This window comes from Callithrix jacchus, chromosome X (genome assembly GCF_049354715.1).
Source record: "Callithrix jacchus isolate 240 chromosome X, calJac240_pri, whole genome shotgun sequence".
Taxonomy (NCBI): domain Eukaryota; kingdom Metazoa; phylum Chordata; class Mammalia; order Primates; family Cebidae; genus Callithrix; species Callithrix jacchus.
Window position 1 is genome coordinate 11168135 of NC_133524.1, and position 27281 is coordinate 11195415.

Below are 27281 nucleotides of genomic sequence, written 5' to 3' on the forward strand. Positions count from 1 at the left end.
CCAAGACTATGGAGGGACAACTTGAGCAGTGGAGGCAGAGCAGCCAGAGAAACACTTTTGGAGGTTGCCATTTGGCATTCCTTTCTTACTGAAACTGTTATGGCTCAAGTTACAATATAAGAGTAAACCATTATTCTTCAAGAACACCCAGTGGTCCTGCTTTCCTGGTTGCTAAAAATCCTAACACTTTAGGTTTCCCCAGTAACAATAAGATGTTTGTTGTGTCCCTGGGGCCATCCAAATACTGCACAACCTCAACCTGAGCTCACAAACCTTTGACAGGCCAGATCCACTATAGCAGATGATGGTGTTAAGGGGAGGAGGAGGGAAATCACTGCTCTTCTAACTTAGCTGACCCTCAACTGATGATTCTAAGTTGCTGTATCCTCACTTCCCCCCTGAAATAAATATATTAAGTTCCAATCTTTCTGCTTAGGGTACGGAAAAGTAAAGCTAAGGCTGCTCGACTTGCCTTACAGCATGCTGTGAGACAAACGAGAGCCCAGAGTCCCTTGCTCACCTTGACTGTCACTGCCTGGCCCATGGAATCTATACAGTGTAAATAAAGATCTGAGGGAAAAAATCCTGGCTCTCTGTGATATTTTAGAGGAATGCAAAAAAATTAGGCTTAAGGCATTTGCACTGAAACTCTTACATTCCATTATTCACATCTGAAGCTCTTTTGCTGGTTCTTTGTCTTTTGTGGATAGGATGTTAATCTTAAATCAAGACTGTAAAACTAAACCACTTTAAATAGATGCATGCTTAACTAAAAGATTTTAGAGATTAGAAATCATTTGTAAAATTAGATTTTACACATTTGATTTTAAAACATGTATTGAATGTTAGCCCCCAAGTCCCCAAATTCATTCATTTGTAGGTACTAAAGGCTCCCGAGAGGTGAGTTGATTCTAGCCCAAGCCCAATTAATCCTGACTCTAAACATTATACTTGTATTTTTACTGAGTGCTTTCTATGTGTTGGCATACTGGACAAAAAGCTGTTTGAGCACTGTATCTAATATGTGTGCAATATGTCCCTCTTCACTGTGGGGAAGAAATATTTCACTCTCCTCTTAATTTTCATACATATATATGTATCTGTATCACACTTTCCTCTTAATTCTCTTATATGTGAATAAATGCATATATTTATATGTGCATATATGTGTGAATACACACACATGCATTTATATATACATAAATATAAATGGCACCTAAAGTTTGGCATCAGTGTTCACTCCAACTCTTTAATCCCTGTGGCTTTGTGAGATCAATGTCAAGTTCTTCAAGAAAACAAACATTTCTGAACTTTTAATTTAAATCTCCTTGTTATGGTCTGAATTATGTCTCTCCAATTCATATGTTGAAGTCCTAACTGTATTTGGAGATAGGGCCTTTAAAGAGGTAATTAAGATAAAGTGAGGCTGGTAGGGAGGGCTGTACTCCAATATGACTGGTGTCATTATAAGAAGAGAATCTTTGGGACACATAGAGACACCAAGGATATATGCATACAGACAAAAGACCATGTGAGGACACAGTGAGTAGGTGGCCATCTGCAAGCCAAAGACAGAGGACTCAGAAGACACCAACACATGACACCTTGATTTCACACCTCTGGCCCCCAGAACTGTGAGAAAATAAATTTCTCACAGTTGTTTGAGCCACCTAGTCTGTTGTATTTTGGTATGGTAGTTATAGAAAATGAACACACTCTCATGTTTGAAAATTCAGATTTTTAACAGCACTGTGTAGGTCAAACAAAAACATAACTAAAATGAAGAATGAACTCTCATACATTATGGGAGTGTAGATAAATTGCTTCAATTGCTATGGAGGGTAATTTGGAAATATCTATCAAAATTAAAAATGATTATTTTTGAGTCAGACATTCCATTCCTAAAGTATTTATCCTGTAGAAATATTCTCATGTGTGAAGTAATGTGGTCCATATTTATTACATAATTTTAATGCAGCAAACCACATACATACCCACTGATATGGAACAAGTAAGTAAATTATAACGCACCTATACTATAGAATTTTGTGTAGTTATTTTTAAAATGAGGAAGCTCTATATAGAATGATTTTACAGATTGAGTGTCAGGTTAAAAAAAAGTATCAGGACAGTGTGTGTATGTGTGTGTGTGTGTGTGTGTGTGTGTGTGTGTGTGTGTAACCACTTGTGTAAAACATTGTATAATATGTTTCAAAATGGCCCTTCAAACTTAGATGTGAAATAGGAAAAAATCTATCTGACTCTGAAGTCAGGGCTTTTGACCATGACCTTGAGGGATTTATTAGGGACACCACCCCTATCACCAACCTAGATCTCTCAGCCCATTTCCAGATGGGCACTCAAATTTCTCAGTGTGGTTGGAGCCCTGCCCTACACAGCTAAGAAGCTGTGATGATCAGACTTCACCACTTCTTTTTCCCTTGGGAGGCTTCTACTTCTGGCCTTTCCTGACCCCTCCCTGCTTTCCACTAAACACTGCCTGAGATATGGATAGCCCACTCAGAATGAAGCCTCCATTTGTTATACCTCCTGGTATATCAATGAATGGGCTACTACTATCTCCCTTTTTTTTTTTTTTTTTTGAGACGGAGTTTCGCTCTTGTTACCCAGGCTGGAGTGCAATGGCGCAATCTCGGCTCACTGCAACCTCCGCCTCCTGGGTTCAAGCAATTCTCCTGCCTCAGCCTCCCGAGTAGCTGGGACTACAGGCACGTACCACCATGCCCAGCTAATTTTTGTATTTTTAGTAGAGATGGGGTTTCACCATGTTGACCAAGATGGTCTCGATCTCTTGACCTCGTGATCCACCCGCCTCGGCCTCCCAAAGTGCTGGGATTACAGGCGTGAGCCACCGCACCCGGCCCTATCTCCCTCTTTTGAATAAGGGCTCTCTATGGCCTAGTTAGAGCATTTAGCTTAGGTGGCAAGAGTATTCCAACCAGCACAAGAACCTCATTATTTATATGATCAACTAAATCTTACAAATGCTGCATACAATTGCATACTCACAAGTACATTAGCATATAAAGACTCTGAAGTCTCCATGGTGTAGAAAAGTGGTTGCCCTTTTTCAGCGCACAGTTGCCCAAGATTATTTAACTAATGAATTGTCCCTTTCTGCTGTACATCTGCACATATCATGTAAAAGTAGTATTTTCTACTGTGTAACACATTTGAGAAAATCTCTTCTAACCCAAGCCCAGCTCCCATTCTTTTCTCCAGCTTGCTCTTTATAGAAGAGACTCCAAATACCTTCCCAAACAAGGCTCCAAGGATTACAGCCAACAACAACAAAAATAAGACTAAATAGAAGAGGACAGGAAACCCAATAAAGAGGTAAAATTTTAAATTAAATGTCAAATTTTATAATTTTATGGTTCTATTTATTTCAGATTAAGAAAAGAAATCTGATCATGGAAAGTAATAAATTAGAAACCAGGAGGCCAGCAGGCAGAAGAACAGAGAGGAATGATGAAGGTCACAGCAGGCAATAGGTCATAAATCAGGAGACAAGAGAACACAAACACCTGAGAGGAGGTCAAGGTCAATGGTTCCACTCTGCATAGCTCATCAGGAACCATTAAAAAGCCAGGGGAATGAGATGGCTATAGATTCTTACCCAACAGATGCTTAAAAGATTACTAATTTAGGTTTGATTGACCTGATTTCTCAACAGCCAATATGTTTATGCATGTTGTACATCTAATGGAGCACCATTATGATGGCAGACACTGTAGACTTGTGTATTTGACATAATTCTGGCATACTCTTTCTAATAAAATGTGTATTTTTGTTTGTTTGTTTTTGTGACGGAGTCTCGCTATGTTGCCAGGCTGGAGTGCAGTGGTGCGATCTCGGCTCATTGCAACCTCCACCTCCCCAGTTCAAGCAATTCTTCTGCCTCAGCCTCCTGAGTAGCTGGGACTACAGACACACACCACTACAGCCAGCCAATTTTTGTATTTTTAGTAGAGACGGGGTTTCACCACATTGGCCAGGATGCTCTCGATCTCTTGACCTCACAATCTGCCTGCCTTGGCCACCCAAAGTGCTGGGATTGCAGGTGTGAGCCACTGCGCCCGGCCCAAAATGTTTATATTATAACAATATAGAAATATATTATATTTCTAACTCATGCAAAGGTGCCATATGAGCAAGCAGCAATCTTGCCCCAAGGTCTGCCCAGTCTCTGGAAGGCCATGGAGGTGATGGCAGGAGACCAGCTCTTAAAATCAGATGATCTGCATTCTATACCGTGTACCTTTGAGCAGTTTTCTTCACCATTCTAGGGTTGAATGTCCTCATCAGCAAAATGAAATCTCGTTCTAGATGATGTTTCAGTTCTATGAATATATTAGATTCTTTCTCACCTCTGATTTTTCACATATGCTATTGCTTCTTCTTGGAATGCTTGTCCTTCACACATGCACAGGCTGGCCCTCCACATTCTTCGAATTTCTGCATAAATGTCCAATCTTCCAGAATGCTTTCTCTTCTAGCTTGGTTAGATCCCCTACTCAAAGCTTCCAACAGCCATCCTCCACCCATCATCAATTCACATCAAATGTTATCATAATTATTTATTTCACTGTTTGTTTTTACCACTAGACTTTAAATACCCATGGACAGAAAACATCTCTCCTTCTCACTCGGGGCTGTTTCCACTACCAAGCACACAGTAGGAAGTCAATAAAAATTTGTTGGATAAAGACATGAACAATCCTAAAATTTATATGGAATCCAATAAATCTTATTTTTTTAACTTTTAAGTTCAAGGGTACATGTGCAGGTTTGTTACACAGGTAAACTTGTGTCATGAGGGTTTGTTATACAGAATATTTCATCACCAAGGTATTTTCATTTTTTTTTAAAGAATTTTTCTGTATCTAGTATGCCACTTCATTTGTCAAAGTTAGCCAAATTCACTTGTCTCCTACTTAAGAAAATTCTTGAATCCTGACTTCTTTTCTCTGCACATTTTTATAAAAATAAAATGCCATATAGGCACAAATATATTCTTATAAAGTTGTATATGTTTTGAGCACATGAAAACTAATTTCTACTTTAATTGTACTTAGCAACTCAAATGGAATGGAGTCATCCTATTAACAAACATCCTTCCTCCCAATTTATTTAGTAAATTCAGATTAATTGGGACTATTTTACTTTAAAAGAATGGATTCCTGGTGTTAAAAGTGGGGGTTGTGGTGAGGGAAGTCCTCTTATTATTGATATGGAAATATCTTGATCATTTTCTCAGGGAAAAAAAATCAAGATAAAGAACAGCAGAAGTGTGATTTGCATGCGCTCCTTCACCACAGCCCCCAATATAGCCCCATCCCCCAGTCTCCCAGAGGACTTTGTCTTTGGCACACATGTTTTGGAAGGCCAAAAATGATCCTCTGATACTAGAGGAAGTAGAAAGATGAGACCACCTGGATCTTATTGCAGACAGGGGCAGTATTTGAGGGAGGTGGCATATACCCCTACAAAATGAAGAATTTACTCCCTGTAAGGTAAGACTCCCAGCACCTGCAGATGTTTAACAGCACAGACGGTGAAGGTAGACTGCCTGGATTCAAATCCTAGCTCTACCCTATTATCTGGGGAATTTCGTATGTTACTTAACAGCATGGTGTCAAACTCACTTATTTGTAAAAATAGGGATAATTATGGCAACTACATTATAAGGTTGCCACACAGGTAAAATGAATTAATGCATTCAGGAGCTTAGAAAACTGACTACCATAATAAGTTCTCAATACTCATATATGTCAGACTGGATTTTTATTATCTTTACCTCTATATTCATGGGCAGGGACTGAGAGGGAGTTGCTTTTGTAAGATACAGTATGCTAAGTTTCTCCAGCCTAGCCTGAGGAAATTGGCAAAAACGGAAATGGCAAAATTCCTTTGGGTAGGAGGGCCCAAAAGAGCTGAGGTCACTTAGAGGCCAGATTATAATCACTTGAGATTCTCCAAATTCTCTGACTTTGGTGTAGGCAGTGGTAGCAAGGGAGAAGACAGAAAGCAGGTGAAGATACCAGTTAATGCAGTGAGGGTGGCAGAACTGGGAAACAAAAGCAGCCAAGAAGCAGAAATGAGAAATGCCTGGAGAAGATGAAAACTAGACTCTCCAGTCAAATATTTGCTAGGCTTTCCTTTTTAGGTGCCTTCTGGAAAACAGTATAAGAAACTGCCTCATGGTATAGGAGGCATCTAGAGCCCAAAGTCTGTAATTGTTCTTCAGTTTTTTTCTCAACAGAGAAAATCCCATTAGATAATTCCAAAGTGTCCCAAGCACCCAGTCTATTTACTGGTGCCCCGTGGAGTTGTGTAACACAGAGATGCTGAGCTGAGAGATCATAAATTATGTTTTTCCATCTATAATTAGTTAGTCTATTATTCCCACCTTATAATTCTGTACCATTTCCTTTTACTGCATAACAGAAACTAATTTACATCTACAACTAATGTGTGCATTTATTTATGTATTTATTTAGACACAGAGTCTCATTCTGTTGCCCAGGCTGGAGTGCAGTGGTGTGATCTCACCTCACTGCAACCTCTGCCTCCCGGGTTCAGGCAATTCTCCTGCATCAGCCTCCCAAGTAGCTGGGATTACAGGCATGCACCACCACTCCTGGTTAATTTTTGTATTTTTAGTGAGACTGGGTTTCACCATGTTGGCCAGGCTGTTCTTGAACTCCTGACCTCAAATGATCTGCCTGCCTTGGCCTCCCAAACTGCTGGGATTAAAGGTGTGAGACACCATGCCTGGCCAATATTTTCATTTAGAGGCTACTGATTAATCACTAAGTTGTGAGGAGTGATATGTGGTGTTTTGTTTTTTTTTTGTTTTTTTGTTTTTTTTTTGTGTGTGTGTGTATTAGCCTCTTTTAAGAGGTTATTTAGAAGAGGAAGACATAATTATTCACTTCATTTATAAGAGTTGGTTTATTACAATTTGGTTGTTCCTTTCATAAAGCATTCATGACGTTGTTAAAACTTGTCATTAAGTCCCTTGGCGGAGGGTTCTATCTCTAATCTTTACCCAGCACTGGCTTCTTTCTGTCTTGTTTTCTCACCCATCTCATACTGCAATTGAATATTCTGGCTGGGCTCGCATATGTAATTAGAGTTGTGTCTCTTTGTCAAGGTGGTTTCTTCCTCCTCTACTAATTAGTCTAGTTTTCCCTTTAAGGCATGTAGGAATTATCAGTTAAGCCAAATGAAAACAACAGGCTGGGTGATGTCAGTTTTTGAAACTGTTGATTACTTTCCACATTATATCATATGGCCATGAAGATTACTCTGCACTTATGGGTAAACTATTCAGCTACTCATTAGCTCAATACAGACACATCAAGGCTTGTCCTGGTTTAACTAACCTTTTAAACCATGTGACACAGGAAAAACAAATTCTTCTTCAAGAGTTAAACTGACTATCATGTTAAGACCTTCCTTTCCTGATGGCATTTGTAGTCATTTTTCTCACAACCCAGCAGTTCCAAGACAAGAATTTGGAAAAAAAAAAAAAGAAGCAACAAATTAATGGTGCTTGGATATCTCTTAAGAAGCTAGAGTCATATTTTGCAAATACATTATTGTCCATTTTTCAAGCATCCTAACAGGATGTGATGAACTCAGAAGCTTCCCAGTAGTAGCATATATTGTTCCAACACTTTTGATATACTAAATCCAGAGGTTTGCGGTTACTCTAGCACAAGGAATAGTAACTTCAGATGTTGGCCATGGGGCAGTTGTTACTCTTACTGCCATCTCTGGGAGTTCTCAAAAACCTGTGCTCCCAGAACCAGCAGCATCAATATCACCTATAAACTTGTTAGATAGGGACATTTTTGTGGCTCACTGCAGACACAATGAATCAGAAACTCTGGGGATGGAAGTCAGCAATCTGAATCTTAACAAATTCTCTGGGTAACTCTGGTACATCTCTATCACAGCCAAGTAGATATGGGCAAAGCAGGCCTGTACAGGTTTTAGTGAAATCCTTAAAGCTCATCCTATTACCATGAGCCTTAGATCACAGAAAACGCAGTGTTAGAATTATTGTTACTTCTTTGCAGAAAAGGAAGAAGGAAAAAAATACACCAATTTCCTGGTAAATTTCCCCAACAGTTTTAACAATCTTTACCATATGCAAAGTATAATGTTCTCAAAGATTAAATACCACTCTTGGGACTTAAAGAAAAGAGGAATAGAAGGCCATACTTGGGAAAAGAAATCTTTCTCCTGCTATGGGAGAAATATAACACTTATTATTAGGTAATTCAAAAATCTGTTGCATTGGTTTCTAAGACAAAGAAAACTTATTAGACAGAGTCTCCAAGATGAATGAGAATACCTTCCATAGTGACGTTTTCCAGTGTTGACACACAATTTCTAACAAGAAATGTTCCTAAAGAGATTAATCTAATTACTAAAGTTCTCTTTACTCCTGTCATAAAGGAAGGGAAGAGGAGTTCAGGTAAAATTGCCTTGAAATCAGAGTCCCAGACTCTTACACATTCCTCACATTCATGGCATTCATGAGACCATCAGGAGATCACCCCTAAAGACAGACAAAAGAAGATGGACTGGCGGCAGCACAAATAGTAATTATCAAAGCCATTGCCAAGTGATTATCCTATGGAAACACATTTCTGTATAGTCAGTAAGTGGCAGTAATGATAACCGAGGGCATGCCAGCCAATAGAAGAGCATGAACAGAGCAAGATTCTTTCTGACCTTATCAGCAAGAGAGGACTTTGAGGGAATGGAGATGCCTGGGCACTGAGGTCACCAACACTTAAGAGGCCAGCCCACCATGTCCTCATCCTGTGTAAATCCAATTGCTTACTTGGATTAGCTCTGCCACTTTAAAATAGATGCTTAGAGAAAATCGAAATAATTTAGCATGCTAAGTGAAATTATATGACCAGGACTAACTGGGTAATTTAAAGTAAAGGCACAGCCACTTTGTTCATTAGCATTGGCCTTGGTCAAATTTTGAATCTCTCATTGCTCCAGTGACCTCATGAGACCAATGAGAATATTATTACCAACTTATTACTAGAAGACTCTTCAGAGAAATGGATAAAATGGGTTGGGTTCTGCTGTCCTGTACTCTATAATTTTGCATGTATTTTTATTTGTGTTTTGAAGAACAAATTAGAAATAACCCATATTCAAAGCCATTCTCACTGGAATCAAGTGAGGAAATCACTAAGTCAGTAGGCAAGTATCATATGTTACCTGATGTTGAATGTTAAAAAAAGACCAGTGAAATGCTTCTATTAACAGCAGAGTTCTTCATTTCAGTGTCTGTGTGTGTGTGTGTGTGTGTGTGTGTGTGTGTGTAGGAAAGAGTACTTTAAGCCAACTAAAAGGCTAGATTGTCAACAGAGCCTAGGAGTCTGGGAAATTTGAGATAAGCAATGTTGATATAAACACCATTAGCACTTAGTCTTTTAGAATACATATTCTATAGCTCTCCAGCAAACCAAGTCTTCACATGAAGAAGTCACTGAGGCAGCAGGTAGATGCCATGGTCCTGGTCATCAAGGTGGCCCTAACATTCACCTCTGCTTGCTAATGGCAACTCTTTGGGCCAGCTCTAACCCTCTCCCTAAGCAACATCTGTCCTTCAGGCTTACCCAGCCAGGGTTGCTATGCCACGGCCCAATGGTAGGCCAATTAAGATTCATTATGTCATATCAAGGGAAGAATTCCAAACACTGGGCCCTCCACCAACAATGCAGCATCCTTACCCTCCCACTTCAAGCCCTGAAACGGTTTCAGTAAAAATAACTTTAGCTAATCATAATTGCTAGGAAGGATAGAGATAATCTCAGTGAGGTCACAAATAGCTAAAAATAAGTCTTTTGAGATTAAAGAGTTACACTAATAAGGAGTCGGAAAATTCAGGATATAATAACTAACCTTATATCCTTCTGCTCTTTCTGAGCCCCAGCTGGAGCTTGAATGCTGGAATGCTGGGATACTGGGATGCTGGGATGAAGGTGTTTGTCCCATAGGCCAAGCCGTATGCTGAATCAATTCTTAGTTCTACACAGAAAAGAAGTATCATTTTAGTCTCAGATAAATTGATAGTATGCAGCTAAATAACTAAAAACAGAAAAACTCATCATAGTGACAGAGTTGTAAAAGGCAGTCGCAGGAAATTGTACAAAATAAGCAGCATAAATATTACTGGAGTGAATTGGATGGTTTATGCAACAACCACCTGACACTCCAACTTTCTTTCAGATTTCACTTTTCCTCCCCTCTCTTTTTTGCCAGATGAATGTACTTCCAGCTGGACTTAGGAGAAGCAATGGTGTCAAACAACGACTCATTAAGAAATACACACCTGTCATAAATGCAAGACGCTCTCAGGGGATATATTGAATTGCGTTCCCTGCTTCCTATGAAAAGGTGCAATGAAAAAAACAAATTATCAACTACCAGATGTTTCTAGCATCTCTATTAGTTTGAGAAAGATGAAACAATTGCTGCATTGTACAGATGTATAATTCACATAAGTATTTCGGATGTGGGAGGAAGGCTCGACTAAATGTGTCTTGAGAATAATTGATTTTTTCTTTTTGGCAGTGCTTCATAATAACAGGAAGAAATCTCCTCCTCTCCTTGAATTGAGACATTTTTTACCAACACTAAGAATAAATGAACATATATCTAAAGGTGCAAGTGTATGGATATGCATTTTCAGCCTGACTTTGCTTCACTGCATCTATTATAACTATCTTGAACTTCCCGGTGACAATCATATATGCACATTTCATGATTTGAAAGCTTTCTAGTTATAGAAAGTTCTAAGTATTGTAAAGCCCATTCTGTAAATGATAAAATGGAGTCTGGTGAGGAGAATTTGTGTGGTCAATGGTATGGAGAAGGAAAGAGTTGCCTATGCTCTAAAACTATTAAGGGGCAGTATCTACAAAATGTTTGAGTTACTCTTTTCCTTACAATCAATACTCGATGTTCAAGTATATGGAGGAGTCATCAATATGTGTTATTCAAGAAAAGGGTCAGGAGTATATAGTGGCAATAGCCCCAGTTCTGCCTGTGGTTCCACATTATTGTATCTCCCAACTGAATGGGCTTTGGCTTTAGCCCCTTGTGCTCTCAATGCCACAGGAGAGCTAATGAATGGAAAGCGGAGGGGAGATGCCATTTTATGTCACGGAGTACAGGACTCACAAACAGACTTTAGCTCAACAGGCCAAATCTGATGGATTTTCTCTAGTGGCTGCCCAAGCTCTAACGGGAGAAGAATTCTGAGGTTGTGTCTGGTCTTAGGCAGGAAGAGAGTTGAAATCTATTAGCAACATTTACTAGTACTGTGTAAGGAGATGCTAACAGCTCTTGAGGAACTTTCCAGCTTGGGGCCTTGTAACAGTTAAGAGTGTGGGCTTTGATGCCAAACAGATCTAGGTTCAAAAACTATAGCTATACTACCTACAATCTCTGTCACACTGGAAAATTTACTTAATCTCCCTAAAATTCAATTTTATCCTCTCTCAAGTAGGGATAAGTAATATTATCCAAAAGAGCTGATACAAAGATTAAATGAAATAATGTACGGAAAATGTTTTGCTGATTTCATGCCATTGAGTAAAAGCTACCAGAATTACAACTGTGGCAATGATAGTCATAATACCCTGACCATAGTAATAGGACTAGCAGAAGTATCAGCACTCAGGTAATAGTATTAGCAACAACAGTGTCAGTTACGGTAATAGTAGTAATAGCAGTAATATTAGTACGATAGTAACTTAAGGAGAGGCCTGATTTTTTTCCGGCATGGATTAGACATGAAAATTAATGAGAGAGGGTGAGCGAGCAAGCAACAGAGAGAGAGAGAATGCAACATGTTCTGATTAGCCAAGAAAACTGGAATCAGAAGCCATCTCTGGAGCTTATAGTCCACAGGTAATCATCATTCAGTTGAGATGACTCCTTCAGCCCCAGAAAGGTTTGCTCTTCTCTCTTGGTGCTCTCAGTAGTGTGGCATGTGCCATACCTATTGTACTGAAACTGTGCTGATAACTCCTGAGGTGAAAGGTATAGTTTGAGCTCTCTAAGAAAGAGATGAGGCAATGATGGGTGGTCAGGTATTACTGAAAATCTTTGAAAGGTGAAGAAAACAGAAATGGAGGTATAGCCGCTGTCCCTTGGGCCAGTTCATTATCCCATTGATACTGGCCCTTATGATCCTGCTTTTTGAATGGCACCTAAAGGAGAGTTATCATGTGTCTTGTAGAATTGAGAGCATGTGTGATGAGTAAGAAAAAGGAAGTCTTGGAGCAGTCCAATGCTGAGAACACAGGTGGTGACTATGTTCCCTTTGGATTCTGGAGCCACTAATTGTAACAAAGTGGGTTTCAGAGAATCAAAGATCATGGATGTATTAAAAAGGCTCAATTTGTTAGAGAAATAATGGCCTGCTTCACACCAATAGTGGAAAAAGAACAAATTCAGGAGGAGGAGTTTAAAAGAATTTTAAAGAGCACTGCTGGTGGAATAATAAAGGAATAACAGCTATAGATCATAGACTTTTATTTCTGGCATAAACATTTAAGATCATTATTTACACATGAATAAATGAACATCTTATGAATAACAGGCATGAGGAAAGAGCTTTTAAAATCAGGAGTTACTGCACCAGAGAGAGAGAAGGAGTCCAGAAATGGACATGCAGACTTTGGAGTTGTCTAGGTACAAGCAGTAATTGAATTCATCTATGATGATACAGAGGGAAGAGATCCATTTCAGCTTCCAAGCAAAACATATAGAGAGTGAAACACCCATAATGAAATGGCTGAATGGATACCACCCAAACATAGAGAACTATATGGTCCAAACTGTGAATAAATAGAGGAAATTGGATGGCTATATTTCACATTTTTTGGCATATGAAGTGAACTTTAATTACTTTTTGCTCCTGGGATAAATTTGTCTGTCTCTCAAAGATTCTTAAGGAAAAAGGCAGAATCAAAATTTGCAGTGTTTTGGGGAGGCTGAGGTAGGCAGATCACTTGAAGCCAGGAGTTCAAGACCAGCCTAGCCTACACGGTAAATCCACTCTAATAAAAATACAAAAATTAGCCAGACATGGTGGTGCACACCTGTAGTCTCAGCTACTTGGGGGCTGAGGCATTAGAATTGCTTGAACCTGGGAGGCAGAGGTTGTAGTGAGCTGAGATTGCACCACTACACTCCAGCTTGGGTGACAGAACGAGGATCTGTCTCAAAAAAAAAAGCACAATGTAATACTATTTGGCTAAAACATATAAGTAAATAAAGAAAAAAGAGTATCAGAAAGATTAAAAAGGTCTAGTGGTGAAGCAAATATTTATAATTATATTACAGAATGCAAAAATAATCATTCTTGAAAGCAAAGCTAAATGGGTTAAAATAGTATTTAACATTAAATAACATGGATCTATAGTGACAAATAATTCTAACAAAATTCATAGGATGTGTCTACAAGAGGGAGGCATGAAAAAGAAGCTATTGACCTCAATTTAGATGGGATTGAAATAATTTTCTTTTGTGTTACTGACAATTAGAGATATACAAGTTATGCATATTTTGTAATTTAACAGTAAAATTATAATAAAAATACATTCAGTGTTTCTAGAGACAAAGAAGCCCAAGAAATAACTAGTAATAGTTATAAGCACTGACTACTGATGTATCAGCCACTTTTAAAACATTTATTCCTATAACTCTCTTAATACCCCTACACAATAGGTACTATTTTTATCCCTGTTTTTCAAGTTTTAAAAATGAGGATATTTAGGCACACATAATTTAAGAGCTTCTGATTCTTGAAATGTTGAAATGGGACCCATGCCCAAGTAGGCATATGCTTGAGCTTATGGTCTTAACCAATATTCTACACATGGATCAAAAGATGAAAACCAGTAAGAACACTAGGAAGCAATTAAAAAATAACATAAATGAAGACGTCAGAAGATAAAATATATTAGTATGAAAATAAACAAATTTGTTAAACTCATTTACAAATATTGTAGCAATAGAATTATACATTATTTAGAAGAGACAATATATAGAACAAAATATTCAGAAATATTAAAAATACAAGGACGGCAAATATGTATCAGGAAATTGAAAGAGAAACAGGAAGCATTAAATGCAGATTGCAATAAATAAAAAAAATAGCAACACTAGACTAATCAAAGGTATAATTTACTATAAAATACAATAGTCAATCAATGCTGTCCAATAGAACTTTCTATGATAATGGAAATGTTCTATACTCATTCAGTCCAAAATGGTAGCTACTAGGCACATGAGGTTTTTGAGCACTGGGAATGCAACTGGAGTAACATATAAACTGAGTTTTAAATGCTATTTAATTTTAATTAATTTAAATGTAAAAAGTCACATGTGGTGAGTGCCTACCATAATAGACAATGTATGTCTAGGTCTCTGTAGAAATATATATGGAGTAATGTTGCTATAATTAAACAGAGTTTAAGAGAAGTATATTTCAGTGTTTTATTAGAAAACAATTCTGAAATATTCAACAGGCCAAAACCAAATACAATATAAATAAATTGAATAATTTAATTGCTAAAGTTACTTAATAGTTACATATAGAACTTTGTCTCAAGGAATGTGTACTCACATTCAAGGATGTTTACAAATTGTGACCCACAAAGAGCCTATTTTTAGATTTCCCCAAAGTAGACATTTTACCAGCTACAATGTAATGACTTAGAAATTTATAACAAAATTTTAGTGAAATATTCACCAAAAAAACAACAAATTGGAGATTTTAGAAGCATTAATCTAAATTTGTGCATATATATATATATATATATATATATAAAACATAAATAAGCTCTACAGTTAAAGATAATTTCAATATATTGAGATTAAACAGGTTGTGGCAAAATTATACCCAAAGGTAACTTCATAACATTTTACTGAATTTAATCAATAAAACAGTGGAAATAAATGAGCTAACTCACTAAGAAGAGAACAAGATTATAAAAAAAGTTAGGAAAAAAATAATAAAAGTAAAAGGCAAAATTAATGAATTAAAAAATAGAACAAAGTAATAATTTAAAAACAAATACCTGAGAAATTGAAAGATTTAAAAATAAAGAGAAAATCCTCAGTTTAGTTTTAGGAAACAAAACTGAGAAATATCAAACATCAAAATGTGGAAATGAGAAAGGGGCTATAAAAAACAGTCATGGAGGGTGGGTGTGGTGGCTCAGGCCTGTAATTCCAGCAGTTTGGTAGGCAGAGGTGGGCGGATTACCTGAGGTTGGGAGTTCGAGACCAGCCTGGCCAACATGGTGAAACTCCATCTCTACTAAAAATACAAAAATTAGTCAGGCATGCTGGCGGGCACCTGTAATCCCAGCTACTGGGAAAGCTGAAGGAAAAGAATCACCTGAGCCTGGGAGGCAGAAGTTGCAGTGAGCCGAGATTGTACCACTGTACTCCAGCCTGGGCGACAGAGTGAGACTCTGTCTCAAAAAAAGAAAAAAAAAAAGCAGTCATGGAGATGCTTTAAAAAATATTATTACAATCATATGCTAATGTATTTTAAAATCTGACTGAATGGATTATTTCTAGCAAAGTAAAAGTTACCAAAATTGACATGAGAAGAAATAAGAAAACTTCCGGTTATAACGCTAACTTCTAAAACTATGATTACTAGAAATTATCTCCAAAATATCCACCATGTCCATAAAGTTTTAAAGATGAGTTCTATCAAGTTTTTAAGAAACAGAATACTCTTGCTCTAGAAACATTTCAGGCCATGAGAAATGCAGAAACATAAGATTGATTAAAAATCGGACAAGGAAAGATTATAGAAAAGAATGATAGACTAAGCCATTCTTAAATTCATAGGCAAAAATCAACATTGAATTGAAACAAATCATGATTATTAAAACAGCTGCTGAAGCCAGGCGTGGTGGTTCACTCTTGTAATCCCAGCACTTCGGGAGGCCAAGGCAGGAGGATTGCTTGAGCCTAGGAGTTCAAGACCAGCTTTGGCAACACTGTGAGACCTCTTCACTACAAAAAAGTTAAAAAAGTAGCCAGGCATGTTCGCATACACCTGTAGTTCCAGAGACTTAGGAGGTTGAGGTGGAAGGACCACTTGACCCTAAGAGGTGGAGGCTGCATTGAGCCATGTTCCTGCCATTGCACTCCAGCCTGGGCAAAAGAGTGAGACCCTGTCTCAAAAAAGAAAAAAAAGAAAAGAAAAAAGAAAAACCCACCAAACTATCTGCTGTATCTTGAAAAATGACAGAACTTGGAAACATAAAATTTACCTAGGATTTAGTACTAGAAATTTTATTACTTTGATTAAGCACTTGAATATGTCAAAGGAAAAAAGTTATTATTTCAAATAGATATTAAAGGAGCATTTGTATACAAAAGATTTGAAAAGGCACTTTAAAAGTAAAATATACAGATAGCAAAAAAAAAATCCATAAAAAGATGCTCAACATCACTAGTCATTAAGGAAATGTAAACTAAAATTATGAGACACAACTACACACCTATTAAAATAAGTAAATTTTTAAAATTAACCATACCAGGTGTTGGTGATGAGAATGGAGAGAAACTGGAACTTCCATAGACTGCTGGTGGGAGTGTAAAATAGCACAACCACTTTGAAAAATAATTTGGCAGGTCCCTAAAAAGTTAATTATACATCTCCCATATACTCCCATAATTAACTTTTTAAGGACCTGCCAAATTGTATACAGCAAGGAAATAGAAAGACTTTGACAGCACAATTAACAAACCTTAACTTATTGAATATATTATATTGTATACAGCAAGGAAATAGAAGACTTTGACAACACAATTAACAAACCTTAACTAATTGAAACAGAAAATTTCTGCACCCACATCAGAGAATTGAGCTTATTTTCCAATATTCATGGCACATTTACAATAATGACCTTTTACAGTTCAAAAAGAAAATCTTAGCACCAGAGAACTAGTATCATATAGCTCATGTTTTCTAATCGCAATTCAGAAACATACAGCTAAAAAGTAATATTTAAATAATAATAAAAATACAGTAGGGATCTAAAAATCACACATCGAGTTTCTAATCACACATATCAATCTAGATACACATGTTCACCACTATGCCTTACCCCAAACACTATTACAATTACAGGGATATAAAAATTCGAAAACTTACAAAGATGAAGCAGGGGGAAAAGCCACAGCCACTATGTTTTGGAAGCAGAAATAGAGATGAAATGTACAATGGTAATAAGAAAAACCCCAAAGCAGGGCAATTTATACCACAGAACTCCTGAATCACTCAGGAACTAGAACCACTGTTTATCTTTAAAATTGGGTTACAGGTAAAAGAGAAAATTGTACAATCAGCTGCATTTTAAAAAGCAGTTAGGGACATGTATCTCTTCCCTAACTCAAATAATCTGGAAACTACTCCCATTTCAGTAAAAGTGTGCGGACCTATTCTCCAGCAGTGATGAATCAAAGGCACTCTGGACTTGGGGATAGTCAGAGAAAAGGGTGCTATACTGTAGACAGAACAATAAAGTAAAAAATCTACTGCCTAATAAATGACATCCCACTGAGAAGCCAGCATTAAATACCCCAGGAAGGAGATGCAAAACTTCTCCCCAGGAAACTTAGCTCAAAGAAAAGGCTCAAAGCTACTGAGATTGTACCCCACAGCTTACCCAGCTAACTCATCCCAGTAATCCTACATTAAAGTCCACATTCTAAAAGGCCCTCCTCCCAACACCTACACAGGAATCCAGAGCTATCAATTAGCTCTTTTTTATGTGCTGGAAGCAAAGGATCCCCAGACCTTCGAGAAAGCCTCTAATGCGAATGACAGACGAATACCAAAGAGGAATTGAAGAAAATAGAAGTGAATCAGTGAGAAGACACTTCAAAAAAACTATAAAATCATCCAAGAGATAAAAAAGATATGGCATTTGGGAAACTTTTAAATTTATTTTTAAAAGGAAAGAAAGAAAAATCAGATCATAGAAATGAAAATCATGGTAACAGTAATTAAAATTTAGGAGAAGGATTAGAAATTTTGAAGAAGGATTAGAAGTTGATAATCTTGACCAAAAAGTAAAACAAACAATTGGGAAAACTAGAGAGGAAGAGAAAAACATTAGAAAATAAATTTAAGAGGTCTAAAATCTGATTATTAGAAATTTTAGAAAGAGCAGAGAATAGTGTAGGGCAAAAAATACATAAGAAATAATAGAAAAATAAATTTCCTAAAATTTAACAAGTTTCCAGATTAAAAATTCCCGTCAAGTTCTCAACACAACAGAGTCCTTCAGTCAGGTTAAGGACTACTCTGTTTCATTATATGGCTATAACACAATGTACCATTAACAGTTAACTATGTTCCAGCGAAAAATACAGATAGAGATATTTCTGTCAAGGAGCATCAAGATACATGAAGAAAGCAGCCCAGCATCCTGGTATCATTATAGGATCAACTTCACTATGTCGCCATGAGGAAATCTCATAGAAATGTTCTGCCATATAATAAAAAAAAGACAAATACCATATTATTTCACTCATATGGGGTACTTATGGTATTCAAAATCATAGATAAAGAAAGTGGAATGATGGCTGCCAGAACCTTGCTAGGAGGAAAGAATGACAAGTTATGTTTAATGGGTACCGAGTTTCAGTTTCGCAAGATGAGAAAAGTTCCGGAAATGAATGGGGATGGTGGCTGCACAATGATGTTAATGTATTTAATGTGACTACACTGTATACTTAAAATGACTAAATTAGTAAAGTTTGTTATACATATTTTATCACAATTTAAAAATTTTAAATAAGGTATTGGGGAGTTACTGGGAAGCAAAACGTTGAAAATTTTTTCTTTTATAAAATAAGAAAAGAAAGAAGGAAATAACACTTTTATTTAACATTCTCTACTACATATATATTGATGTATACACACATAAAAACATAATGTGTGTATAGCATTTTTCACTCAATATTTAACTTTGTTATTTCATACTGACACAAATGGATTGATTTTTATGCCAATAATCACATGACTACATATAGTAACTCAGACTGTAATTTTACTAAAAGTGACTTTATGTTCACAGATGGTTATATTTATACTTAACCTAGCATCTTTTGTCTTAAAATTATATGGCTTAAAATAAATGACTAATGTGCAGACATTAAAAATGAAAAAAAGAAATAAAGCTGGGTGGTCAGATAAATTTTGCATTCTTTAAAGAGAATTTTCCAGAATGGTAAATTTATGATAGCATATGTTCAGAATACAAAGCAATGAAAAAGTGTGCCTCCTTTATCGTTTTCTGCTGACAAACATCTCTTCTTATCTCTCTTTTTCTCCTATTATCCTCTTATCGGATTAGAAACAAACTTTGAAAAGTTATCTTCTACTTTATCAGAGCTTTGAATGAGGATCAGTATTACACCATACTATTTATAGCCTCTAAGCAGGGAGATTTTCCAAGCTCTCTGATAACTCAGGTCTGCTTGAACTATCTTCTTCTCTTAAGTAATCAAAGCTCTTCTTTCCCACTTTAGTAGAAAAACGAACAGTTGAAATCTATGATTTAGGTTCAAATAATTTTTAATGTACTCATTGAAGAAGCATTTTAAAGTAGATTAACGCTAAAAACAATAGTCTCGTGTACCATATGAAACCATGTATGTGCCATTCTAGAAAAGGAAAAACTTCTGTGACAGAAAAAAAGATCAGCAGCAGTTGTCGGTCAGGGGTGAGAAGAGGGGATTCACTGTGAAAGGCCATAAGGGAACTTCTTGTTTTAAAAGAAAAAATCAATAATTTTAGTAGTACAAGTGCTTTTTGGTTACATGGATAAACTGCACAATGGTGAAGTCTGGGCTTTTACAGTGGCCGTCACCCAAATAGTTTACATTGTACCCAATAGATAATTTTTCATCCCTCACAGAGAATTACTTGATTGAGAATTGAGTGGTAACCAATTGTACACAATACCACAATTTATCACATTATACACTAAGAATGGGTGAATTATATTGTGTGCAAATGATATCTTAATTTTTAAAATTGCTTTGTTAAAAATATAATAACCCTGTAGTCTCACTACTAAAACACAATCACTATTAACACACTGGTGTGTTTTCCCACAACATTTCTCAATAGACACTTATTTCTTCATTTGTAAACATAATTTGGATCATATAGCTTTTTGTAGCTTGTTCTTATAACAATTTACTGTAAGCACTTGCTATATTACATAGACTTGGAAAATCATCATTTTCTAATCAAGAAACAGGAATTACTGAATGTTTAAAACTATTTAACCACTTGTCTATTGATAGACACATTTGTTGTCACCAATTATTTTGTTATATAAGTGTTACTGAGAAAAAAATTTTGTGCACAAAGTTTTTTTTTTTCCCTCAAAATTCAGAAGTATTTTTAGGATATATTTCCAGATGTATAATATTGAGCCAAAGGATATAAACTTTTTTAAGGCTCTTGCCAAACTCTAGATTCTTGCCCAAAAAGCCATACTAATTTACACTGCTTCCAGCAATGCTTAATGACCTTGTCACCTCCCCAGAAATGGATATTATTATTTTTTTATCTTAAAGACTTCCTAACGACCTCTCCCCACAGCCTTTCATCGATAATTAGCTCCTCTAATTTTTTTTGTGTCAAGCTTTTAAAAACTTTTCCTTTTTTGGTCCCTGTCTTCATTCCTCATTTCCTCCTCCTTCTTCCCTTCTCTCATCTACCAGGTCCCTTTACCTCTCCCACACCCTACTGGTTTCTACTATAATTGATGGTTTTCTTTTTTATTGAGTGGAAAGCCTCCACTATAATATAGATTGGGAAGAAAGGTGTTGCTTTGAACAAAACAGAACTTAAGGCATGAAAAAAAACAAAACAAAACAGCTCTTCCCTGGAACATTGCATGGTCAGAGAAACCAAAAGCATTTCAGGAACTGGAGTGTCAGAGACCAGATATTGAAGACTGTCTTAGGGAGAGGGAGTCTGGGAGGGTAGAGCACTCAAGGAGACAGACATCAAAGCTGTCAAACTCCCTGACTACATTGCTACATTAGGAGATAATGCTTGGAGGACAGCAAACCTTGGTCTAATGGTTATATCTTCCCAGATGTGGAGACAGAGGTTCTGATGGTGTCAGGGCCCATGGGGCACTTTGATCTTTATATTGAGGCACCTGATCTGCTCTCAGGGTTGCATGACCCTTTGACAACGGAGGGAAGTGTTAAGGGCAAAATGAGTTTGTGAAGGATTCAAAGATCCCAGCATAGTGTATCGAAAGGAGCAAGGACCTCCGAGGAAGACGGACTAGGTCTGACTTTCTAGTTCACCACTTACTAGTTCTTACACATGTTACTTAGCTTCTCTAAACCTGTTTCCTCATCTATGAAATATCTTATCATTTCCTTTCTTAAATTGTTCCTTTAAACAGCCAAAACCTGGGGGCATAAGAGTAATCTGGCCCTGGCAGAACAAGCAAACAATAGTCAGCTAAAAGAATAAATGAATTCATAAATTTCCCTCCCCAGTTTGAACTCTAGGGTTAGTTATTTCACTGGCTCTCCTGAAAACCTTTAATTTGTCCATTATGCCCACTTCTGTCAACTGGCAACCCATAGTAGTCATTTGCTTTCTCCATTCCTAAGTCTGCACTGAAGGCTGCTAAAAAATTACATAAATGTTGTTGGTTACCATTATGAACCTATTTGAGATTCAGGGTAATTCTGTTTGCAATTCAAAGTCACCATGAAAAATGCCAGGTAAATATAAAACGAAAAGGCATGGGATTTGATATTGATGGTGAATTCTTATACCAGCAATTGGAGTGTGGGGCTCTTCCCCCTTTGGATCTAAAATTGGGCAGAAGAAGAGTGTAGACATGATTCCAGGTAGGATGGGACAAAATGGTAATAGCACATTAAAGGAACTGAGAATAATTCCTAATCCTGGAGGAATCTTTCACAAGATGGAGAACTGCTATGTGTCAGTAGAAGAATCCAGGGAATCCAATATTCAAACATCACAGATGAGGAATCGATCATCTCAAGAGCTAAATATCTAGAAGTAGGGACTCAACCAACTCAAGTTTTTTTAGCTATTGTCAATGCTGAAAGTCACTGAAGGATTGTGAATAAAATTTCCTAGTTAAAAATCATAGTCATTAACTGGGGAAAAGAAAGTTTTCTGTACATGTGCCAAATGTTTCCATTCACATGAACATATATATTTGAATGTTGTTATGTGGATCACCTGTTGAAAGCTCAAACTAAGGTGTGTGGACTGTCAGTATTATTCTTGTTTGGTTGCCCTACCAAAAATCCTTGAGAGTAATAACTACCTAAGGAATTTTTCATGCTGTCTGCAGTTATTTACCACAAGGAATTGTTTGGGGGTTTTACCATTTAGAAATCTGTAAAGGAAATGAAGACTGTTCACTTTCTGCAGAAAACCTAACCCATGGGCTTAATGTTTACTCTATTGTATTTATTTTATGTACATTACACCCCCTTCTAAAACCTTGAACATAGGGCTTGCAAGATAAATTAGTGGCAGTACCTACTGAACAGGTTAACATTCTGATGTATACTATGTGGAATATTCCAGAGAAAAGAAAATATTTTTAAAGGTAATAGCAGGACCTTCATGTTAAGATGAAGTAAAATAAGACATTAATTTCCAACAGTAAAAGACTCAACTCTGCTTGAGTGTCACTTCTAGTTTTCCTTCTACATCTATGATGATCCTTTCCCAGTTTTCCGTCTTTCATACTGGTTTTTTTCTGCCCCCTTAAAATCACAACTCCCCAGCCCCTATCCAGATCTCTGCTCCTTTTTTCCCTACATACTCTCCCTTGTTTAATATATCTATGTCCATGACTCCAACTACCACTTAATTACTAATGATTTTGAATTTTATATGCAACATTGACTGCTCTATAAAATTGCAGATGTGTATTCCCAACTATTTCCTTCAAGTACTTTGATTTTGATGTTTCTAAAATTAAGTTATCATCTTGCATTCACTTCAGGACTTGCCTTTTCCACTATAATTCCCATTTCAATAACTTTCACTACTATTCACCTAATAATGTAAATTAGAAAACTTGAGTTATTCCGATTTTCCTTTCTCATGACTCATTATTATTATTATTGTTTTTGGAGACAGAGTCTCGCTCTGTCACCCTGGCTGGAGCGCAGTGGTGTAACCTTGGCTTTCTGCAACCTCTGCCTCCCAGGTTCAAGTAATTCTTGTGCCTTGGCCTCCTGAGTAGCTGGGATTACAGGCTTGTGCCACCACATCCAGTTAATTTTTGTATTTTTAGTAGATTTGCCATGTTGCCCAGGGTGGACTCAAAAACTCCTGAGCTTAGGCAATCCACCCACTTCAGCCTCCCAAAGTGCTAGGATTACAGATGCGAGCCTCTGCACCTGGTCCCATTACTTTCAATGTCATAAAGTCCTACTGATTGTGCTCTCTAGAGATCTCACAAATACACCTGCCAGCCATTCCCTACCCACTGACCCATATCTTTACTGTGACCATCTCATTAGGGCCTCCTTATGTTTCAAATGGACTATGGTATCAGATTCCAAACTGGTCTTCCCACGATGAGCAATTCTTCATTCATGCCTTCTCCCAATACCACCAAGGTTTTGCTTGAAAACAGAGACATCAAAATGTCTGTCAGTCTTTCAATTAAAACTTTTCAAAAGTTTCCCATTGCTTATGGAGTAAAGTCTAGAACTATATCCTAGTTTGCCGCCAAATCTAATATTAACTTTTCTTAATCTCATCTCCTTATATTACTCTCTACCTCACTACCAATGGTCACATCAAAACCATCCCTATCACACTCTAAACTTAGTCCACTTCCTTAATTTCTTCTTTTCTTTGCACACCCTCTTCTTTCTGCCTTAGCCATACCACATATACCTACATATTTCTATCAGTCGAGGTCTTCAAGTCCAAATTATAGCCATTCTAGCTAGCAAAAGGACATTGATTATAGGATACTAGTAGTTCACAAAATGTATTGAATAGTATGAAGAAGCGTACAAAATTTCCAAAAGAGTCAGAGACTTTTGCGTATTCAGATGTCAAGAACAATGCCCAAATTCTCTAGCCTCCTCTGCAACTCCAACATCACAGATTTCTCCACCCCTGAATAGCTCACACTAAAGCTCTACTTCTGTCTCCAGAAGGCAAAACCCATACACCTACCACTTTCATTGCTCACCTCTATATCAATGTCTGCTGCTTACCCCTTTGACTGCTGGAATCTAGACCATGGGCAAGTGTGTAGCTCCAAATGAGTCGGGTGAAGAAAGGTTTTTGGCTTCTGTATTGGGGATGCAAGAAGTTTCCCAACCATTACAAGAGTGTTTACAGGGTCTAGGCAGCTAGAGAATCTGGCAACTATCCACAACGTTCTTCCTCTTTCATGGCCAAATTCATATTTCTCTGCCAAGACTAATCATCAGATTCCTTCAGGCAATCAGTTCTCAATTTCACGAGGTATACCCCTACCATGACCCTCATGCTGTACTGGAATTATGCATTTGCATTCCTCATAAGCTCCAAAAAATCCTTGCGCATCATGGGTATGACTGATCTTTCTTTGCATTATCCTCTTCTCCTTATTTAACATATAGCTAATGTCTGGCAGTTGGTAAGCACTTAATGCTCTTTTTGGAAAAATTAGTAAAAACTGGAGTCATGGTTCAAATGTTCTTTATCTGCAAATATTTTAGTGATATACCTTTAGCTGAATTCTTTTACTCAATATCCCCAATTCAAGGGAATATTTTAAATTCCGCTGCAATAATATAACATTTTAATACACAAAGTATTTAACCAGTACTAAAAACCTTCTTAATAGTATGTGGTTTACTAGTATGTCCAAGCAAAGCTGGAACTCTAGCATGAATGTTCCCAAAGCTTAACAAAACACAGCAATTTGATTTCAGGATCCCATGATGTCATTAACAAAGATGTGACTTTGAAATGGAAACAGAATAGTGGGGAAGAGTTCTGAGAGGAAACCTCAACTGTAAAAGTCATTTTCAATGAATTCTATTTGTTTTGTTAATAATCATGGGATTTGCATTGATGTTACATTGCCTTTATTTTAAAGTGGTCTCCATGGATCTGTTGACAGCTTCACGAGCTGACTGTGACAACAGTCTATGTCCAATGAAAAGAAATGGGCAAGTAGGGAGTATTTTTATAAGTGAACATAAAGAGAACAATAAATAAGTTCCCTTTCTATCTTCGAAATATATATGCTTAGCTTTTTGAAATAAAATTTAGTCGTTCAGAGCCAATTCAAGGTACCTAACATCCATATTTGATAGCCATTTCGTCTAAATTGTGAATCCATTAGTTCTGTGAGAAGAACAATTCACATAGAGCCTGAATGGTCCCTAGACCCCACCACCTATCCTCTATGTTGTGCCCCTAATTCCATGGCTCTGCAGTCTAACAGAGTAGACAATGTATGTGAGGGATGAGGGTGGTGTAGGGAAGGAATAACACAACAAATTTCAAATATATTAGAAAACACTTGCTTGAAAAATGTGCATCTCAGATCCACCTTGATCAATGAGAATAAAGGTAGAAAACAAAGTCAATTTTCATATTCAAAACAACTCTTCTCTCTACATTTTTAAAGATGAAAGACTAAAAAGAAAATGAGAAACTTGACACTGAGCCAAGATCATTCATTCTCTCTCATGTCACAAAATTTCTTTAATATGAAAGGAAAACCATATGAACTTCCCTGTCCTAAATGCACTTACTATATTCATGAGCTTTTCATTAAAGAGCAGAAAGAATCCAGTTCAAATTCCTCTAATAGTATATGTATTGTCACAGGTAGTATACAGGGCTAGTTTAAACATACTGAGAGCATTTCAGTTACAATATAGATATTCTACTTTCCAACTGTGACAGCTCAGTTTAATTTCATGGTAGACTTGGTGAGTGAGGAAGGATGGACAGGCATTCATCCGTGGTCATGATACAGTTTTTGGCTTAATTTCACCAATATACAGGGTGAGCTATGAGGGACTATTAATTAAAGCCCAAAAGACCATGTGGAAGATGGATGTTTATTCAATGAAACTACTATTTTCTCAGCCTGTTTCCACAGTGCGGGAATAAGGATTTTCCATCAGATGAAGAAAAGAGAACATTTCAGAAATATCTGTGCTTCTAAATATTAGGCTGAAATTCAAACATTTCTCCTAATAAATTCTGACAGTGTTTATACATGCTTTTAATCTAATCATTTATATATTGTTTTCTTCTAAAATGATTAATCTGTTAATGCTTGTGGCTTTGGAAAATAGCAGAATTGTATTTTTGCAGCTACAGTTGCCCCAGCCTATACATAGTTGTTACTTCCGTTTTCCTACAATACTTCAGTACTAGATTCCTTTCCACCACCCTTTCATCTACATCCTTCCTTGCTCTATTTTTCTTCCTTTTTCTCTTCCCCCCTTCTTTTCATTTATCTTTCCCCATTATCTATTATTGTAGAACTGAGATGTTTTTATTTATGAAATATCTTACACCTGAAATAAAGTGGAAACGACAATAATACTAACTTCATTGGGTTCTTGTGAGGATTGAACAATATACATGAAATGCTTAGAACAATGCCAAGGAAAAATGAAAATTATGTAAAGATAACTTAGCAAGAATTATCTTGATTTTTGGTAGTTATTAAATAGCATTTGATAATCCTTGTCCTTAATTAATAATCGGATATATAAAATTTCTAGCATTTGTCTTATAAAAGCAATTTGAAAAACTTGCTCTTTATTTGTTCTTCAGTTTCTTCTCCTGCTTATAGGAACTCCTAGCAGCATCAACTTTTTATATCCAATGTTTCTCATCCATTGAGGACAATAACAAAAGCTCTACCCTACACCGCAGAAAACTGCCTATATACACAACATTTTGCGTATTACTTCAGAGCTCTCATTGATATCTTTTGTCCCTCTATTGACTCCTTAGTTGTCAGTAAACCTTACTTATGAAACTCTGTTCCACAGAAAAAAATGTTTTCCTACCCTGCCTAGTACCAGATTACACAAATGAAAAAACAAGTTATGTGCTTAGGATACTGCCAAAGCAGATGAGAGAGGGGTAGGAAGAG

The 27281-nt window shown here is 36.8% G+C and overlaps 1 protein-coding gene across 1 annotated transcript in view; it reads right to left on the minus strand.

Annotated features, from left to right (window-relative positions):
- The window catches only part of MID1 (midline 1), a 633800-nt gene that overhangs the window by 517805 nt on the left and 88714 nt on the right, over positions 1-27281 (minus strand). Inside the window, exon 3 of the mRNA XM_054251252.2 lies at positions 9967-10092. The gene's annotated coding sequence lies outside the window, so the exon portion shown is untranslated. The remainder of the gene's footprint in view (positions 1-9966; positions 10093-27281) is intronic.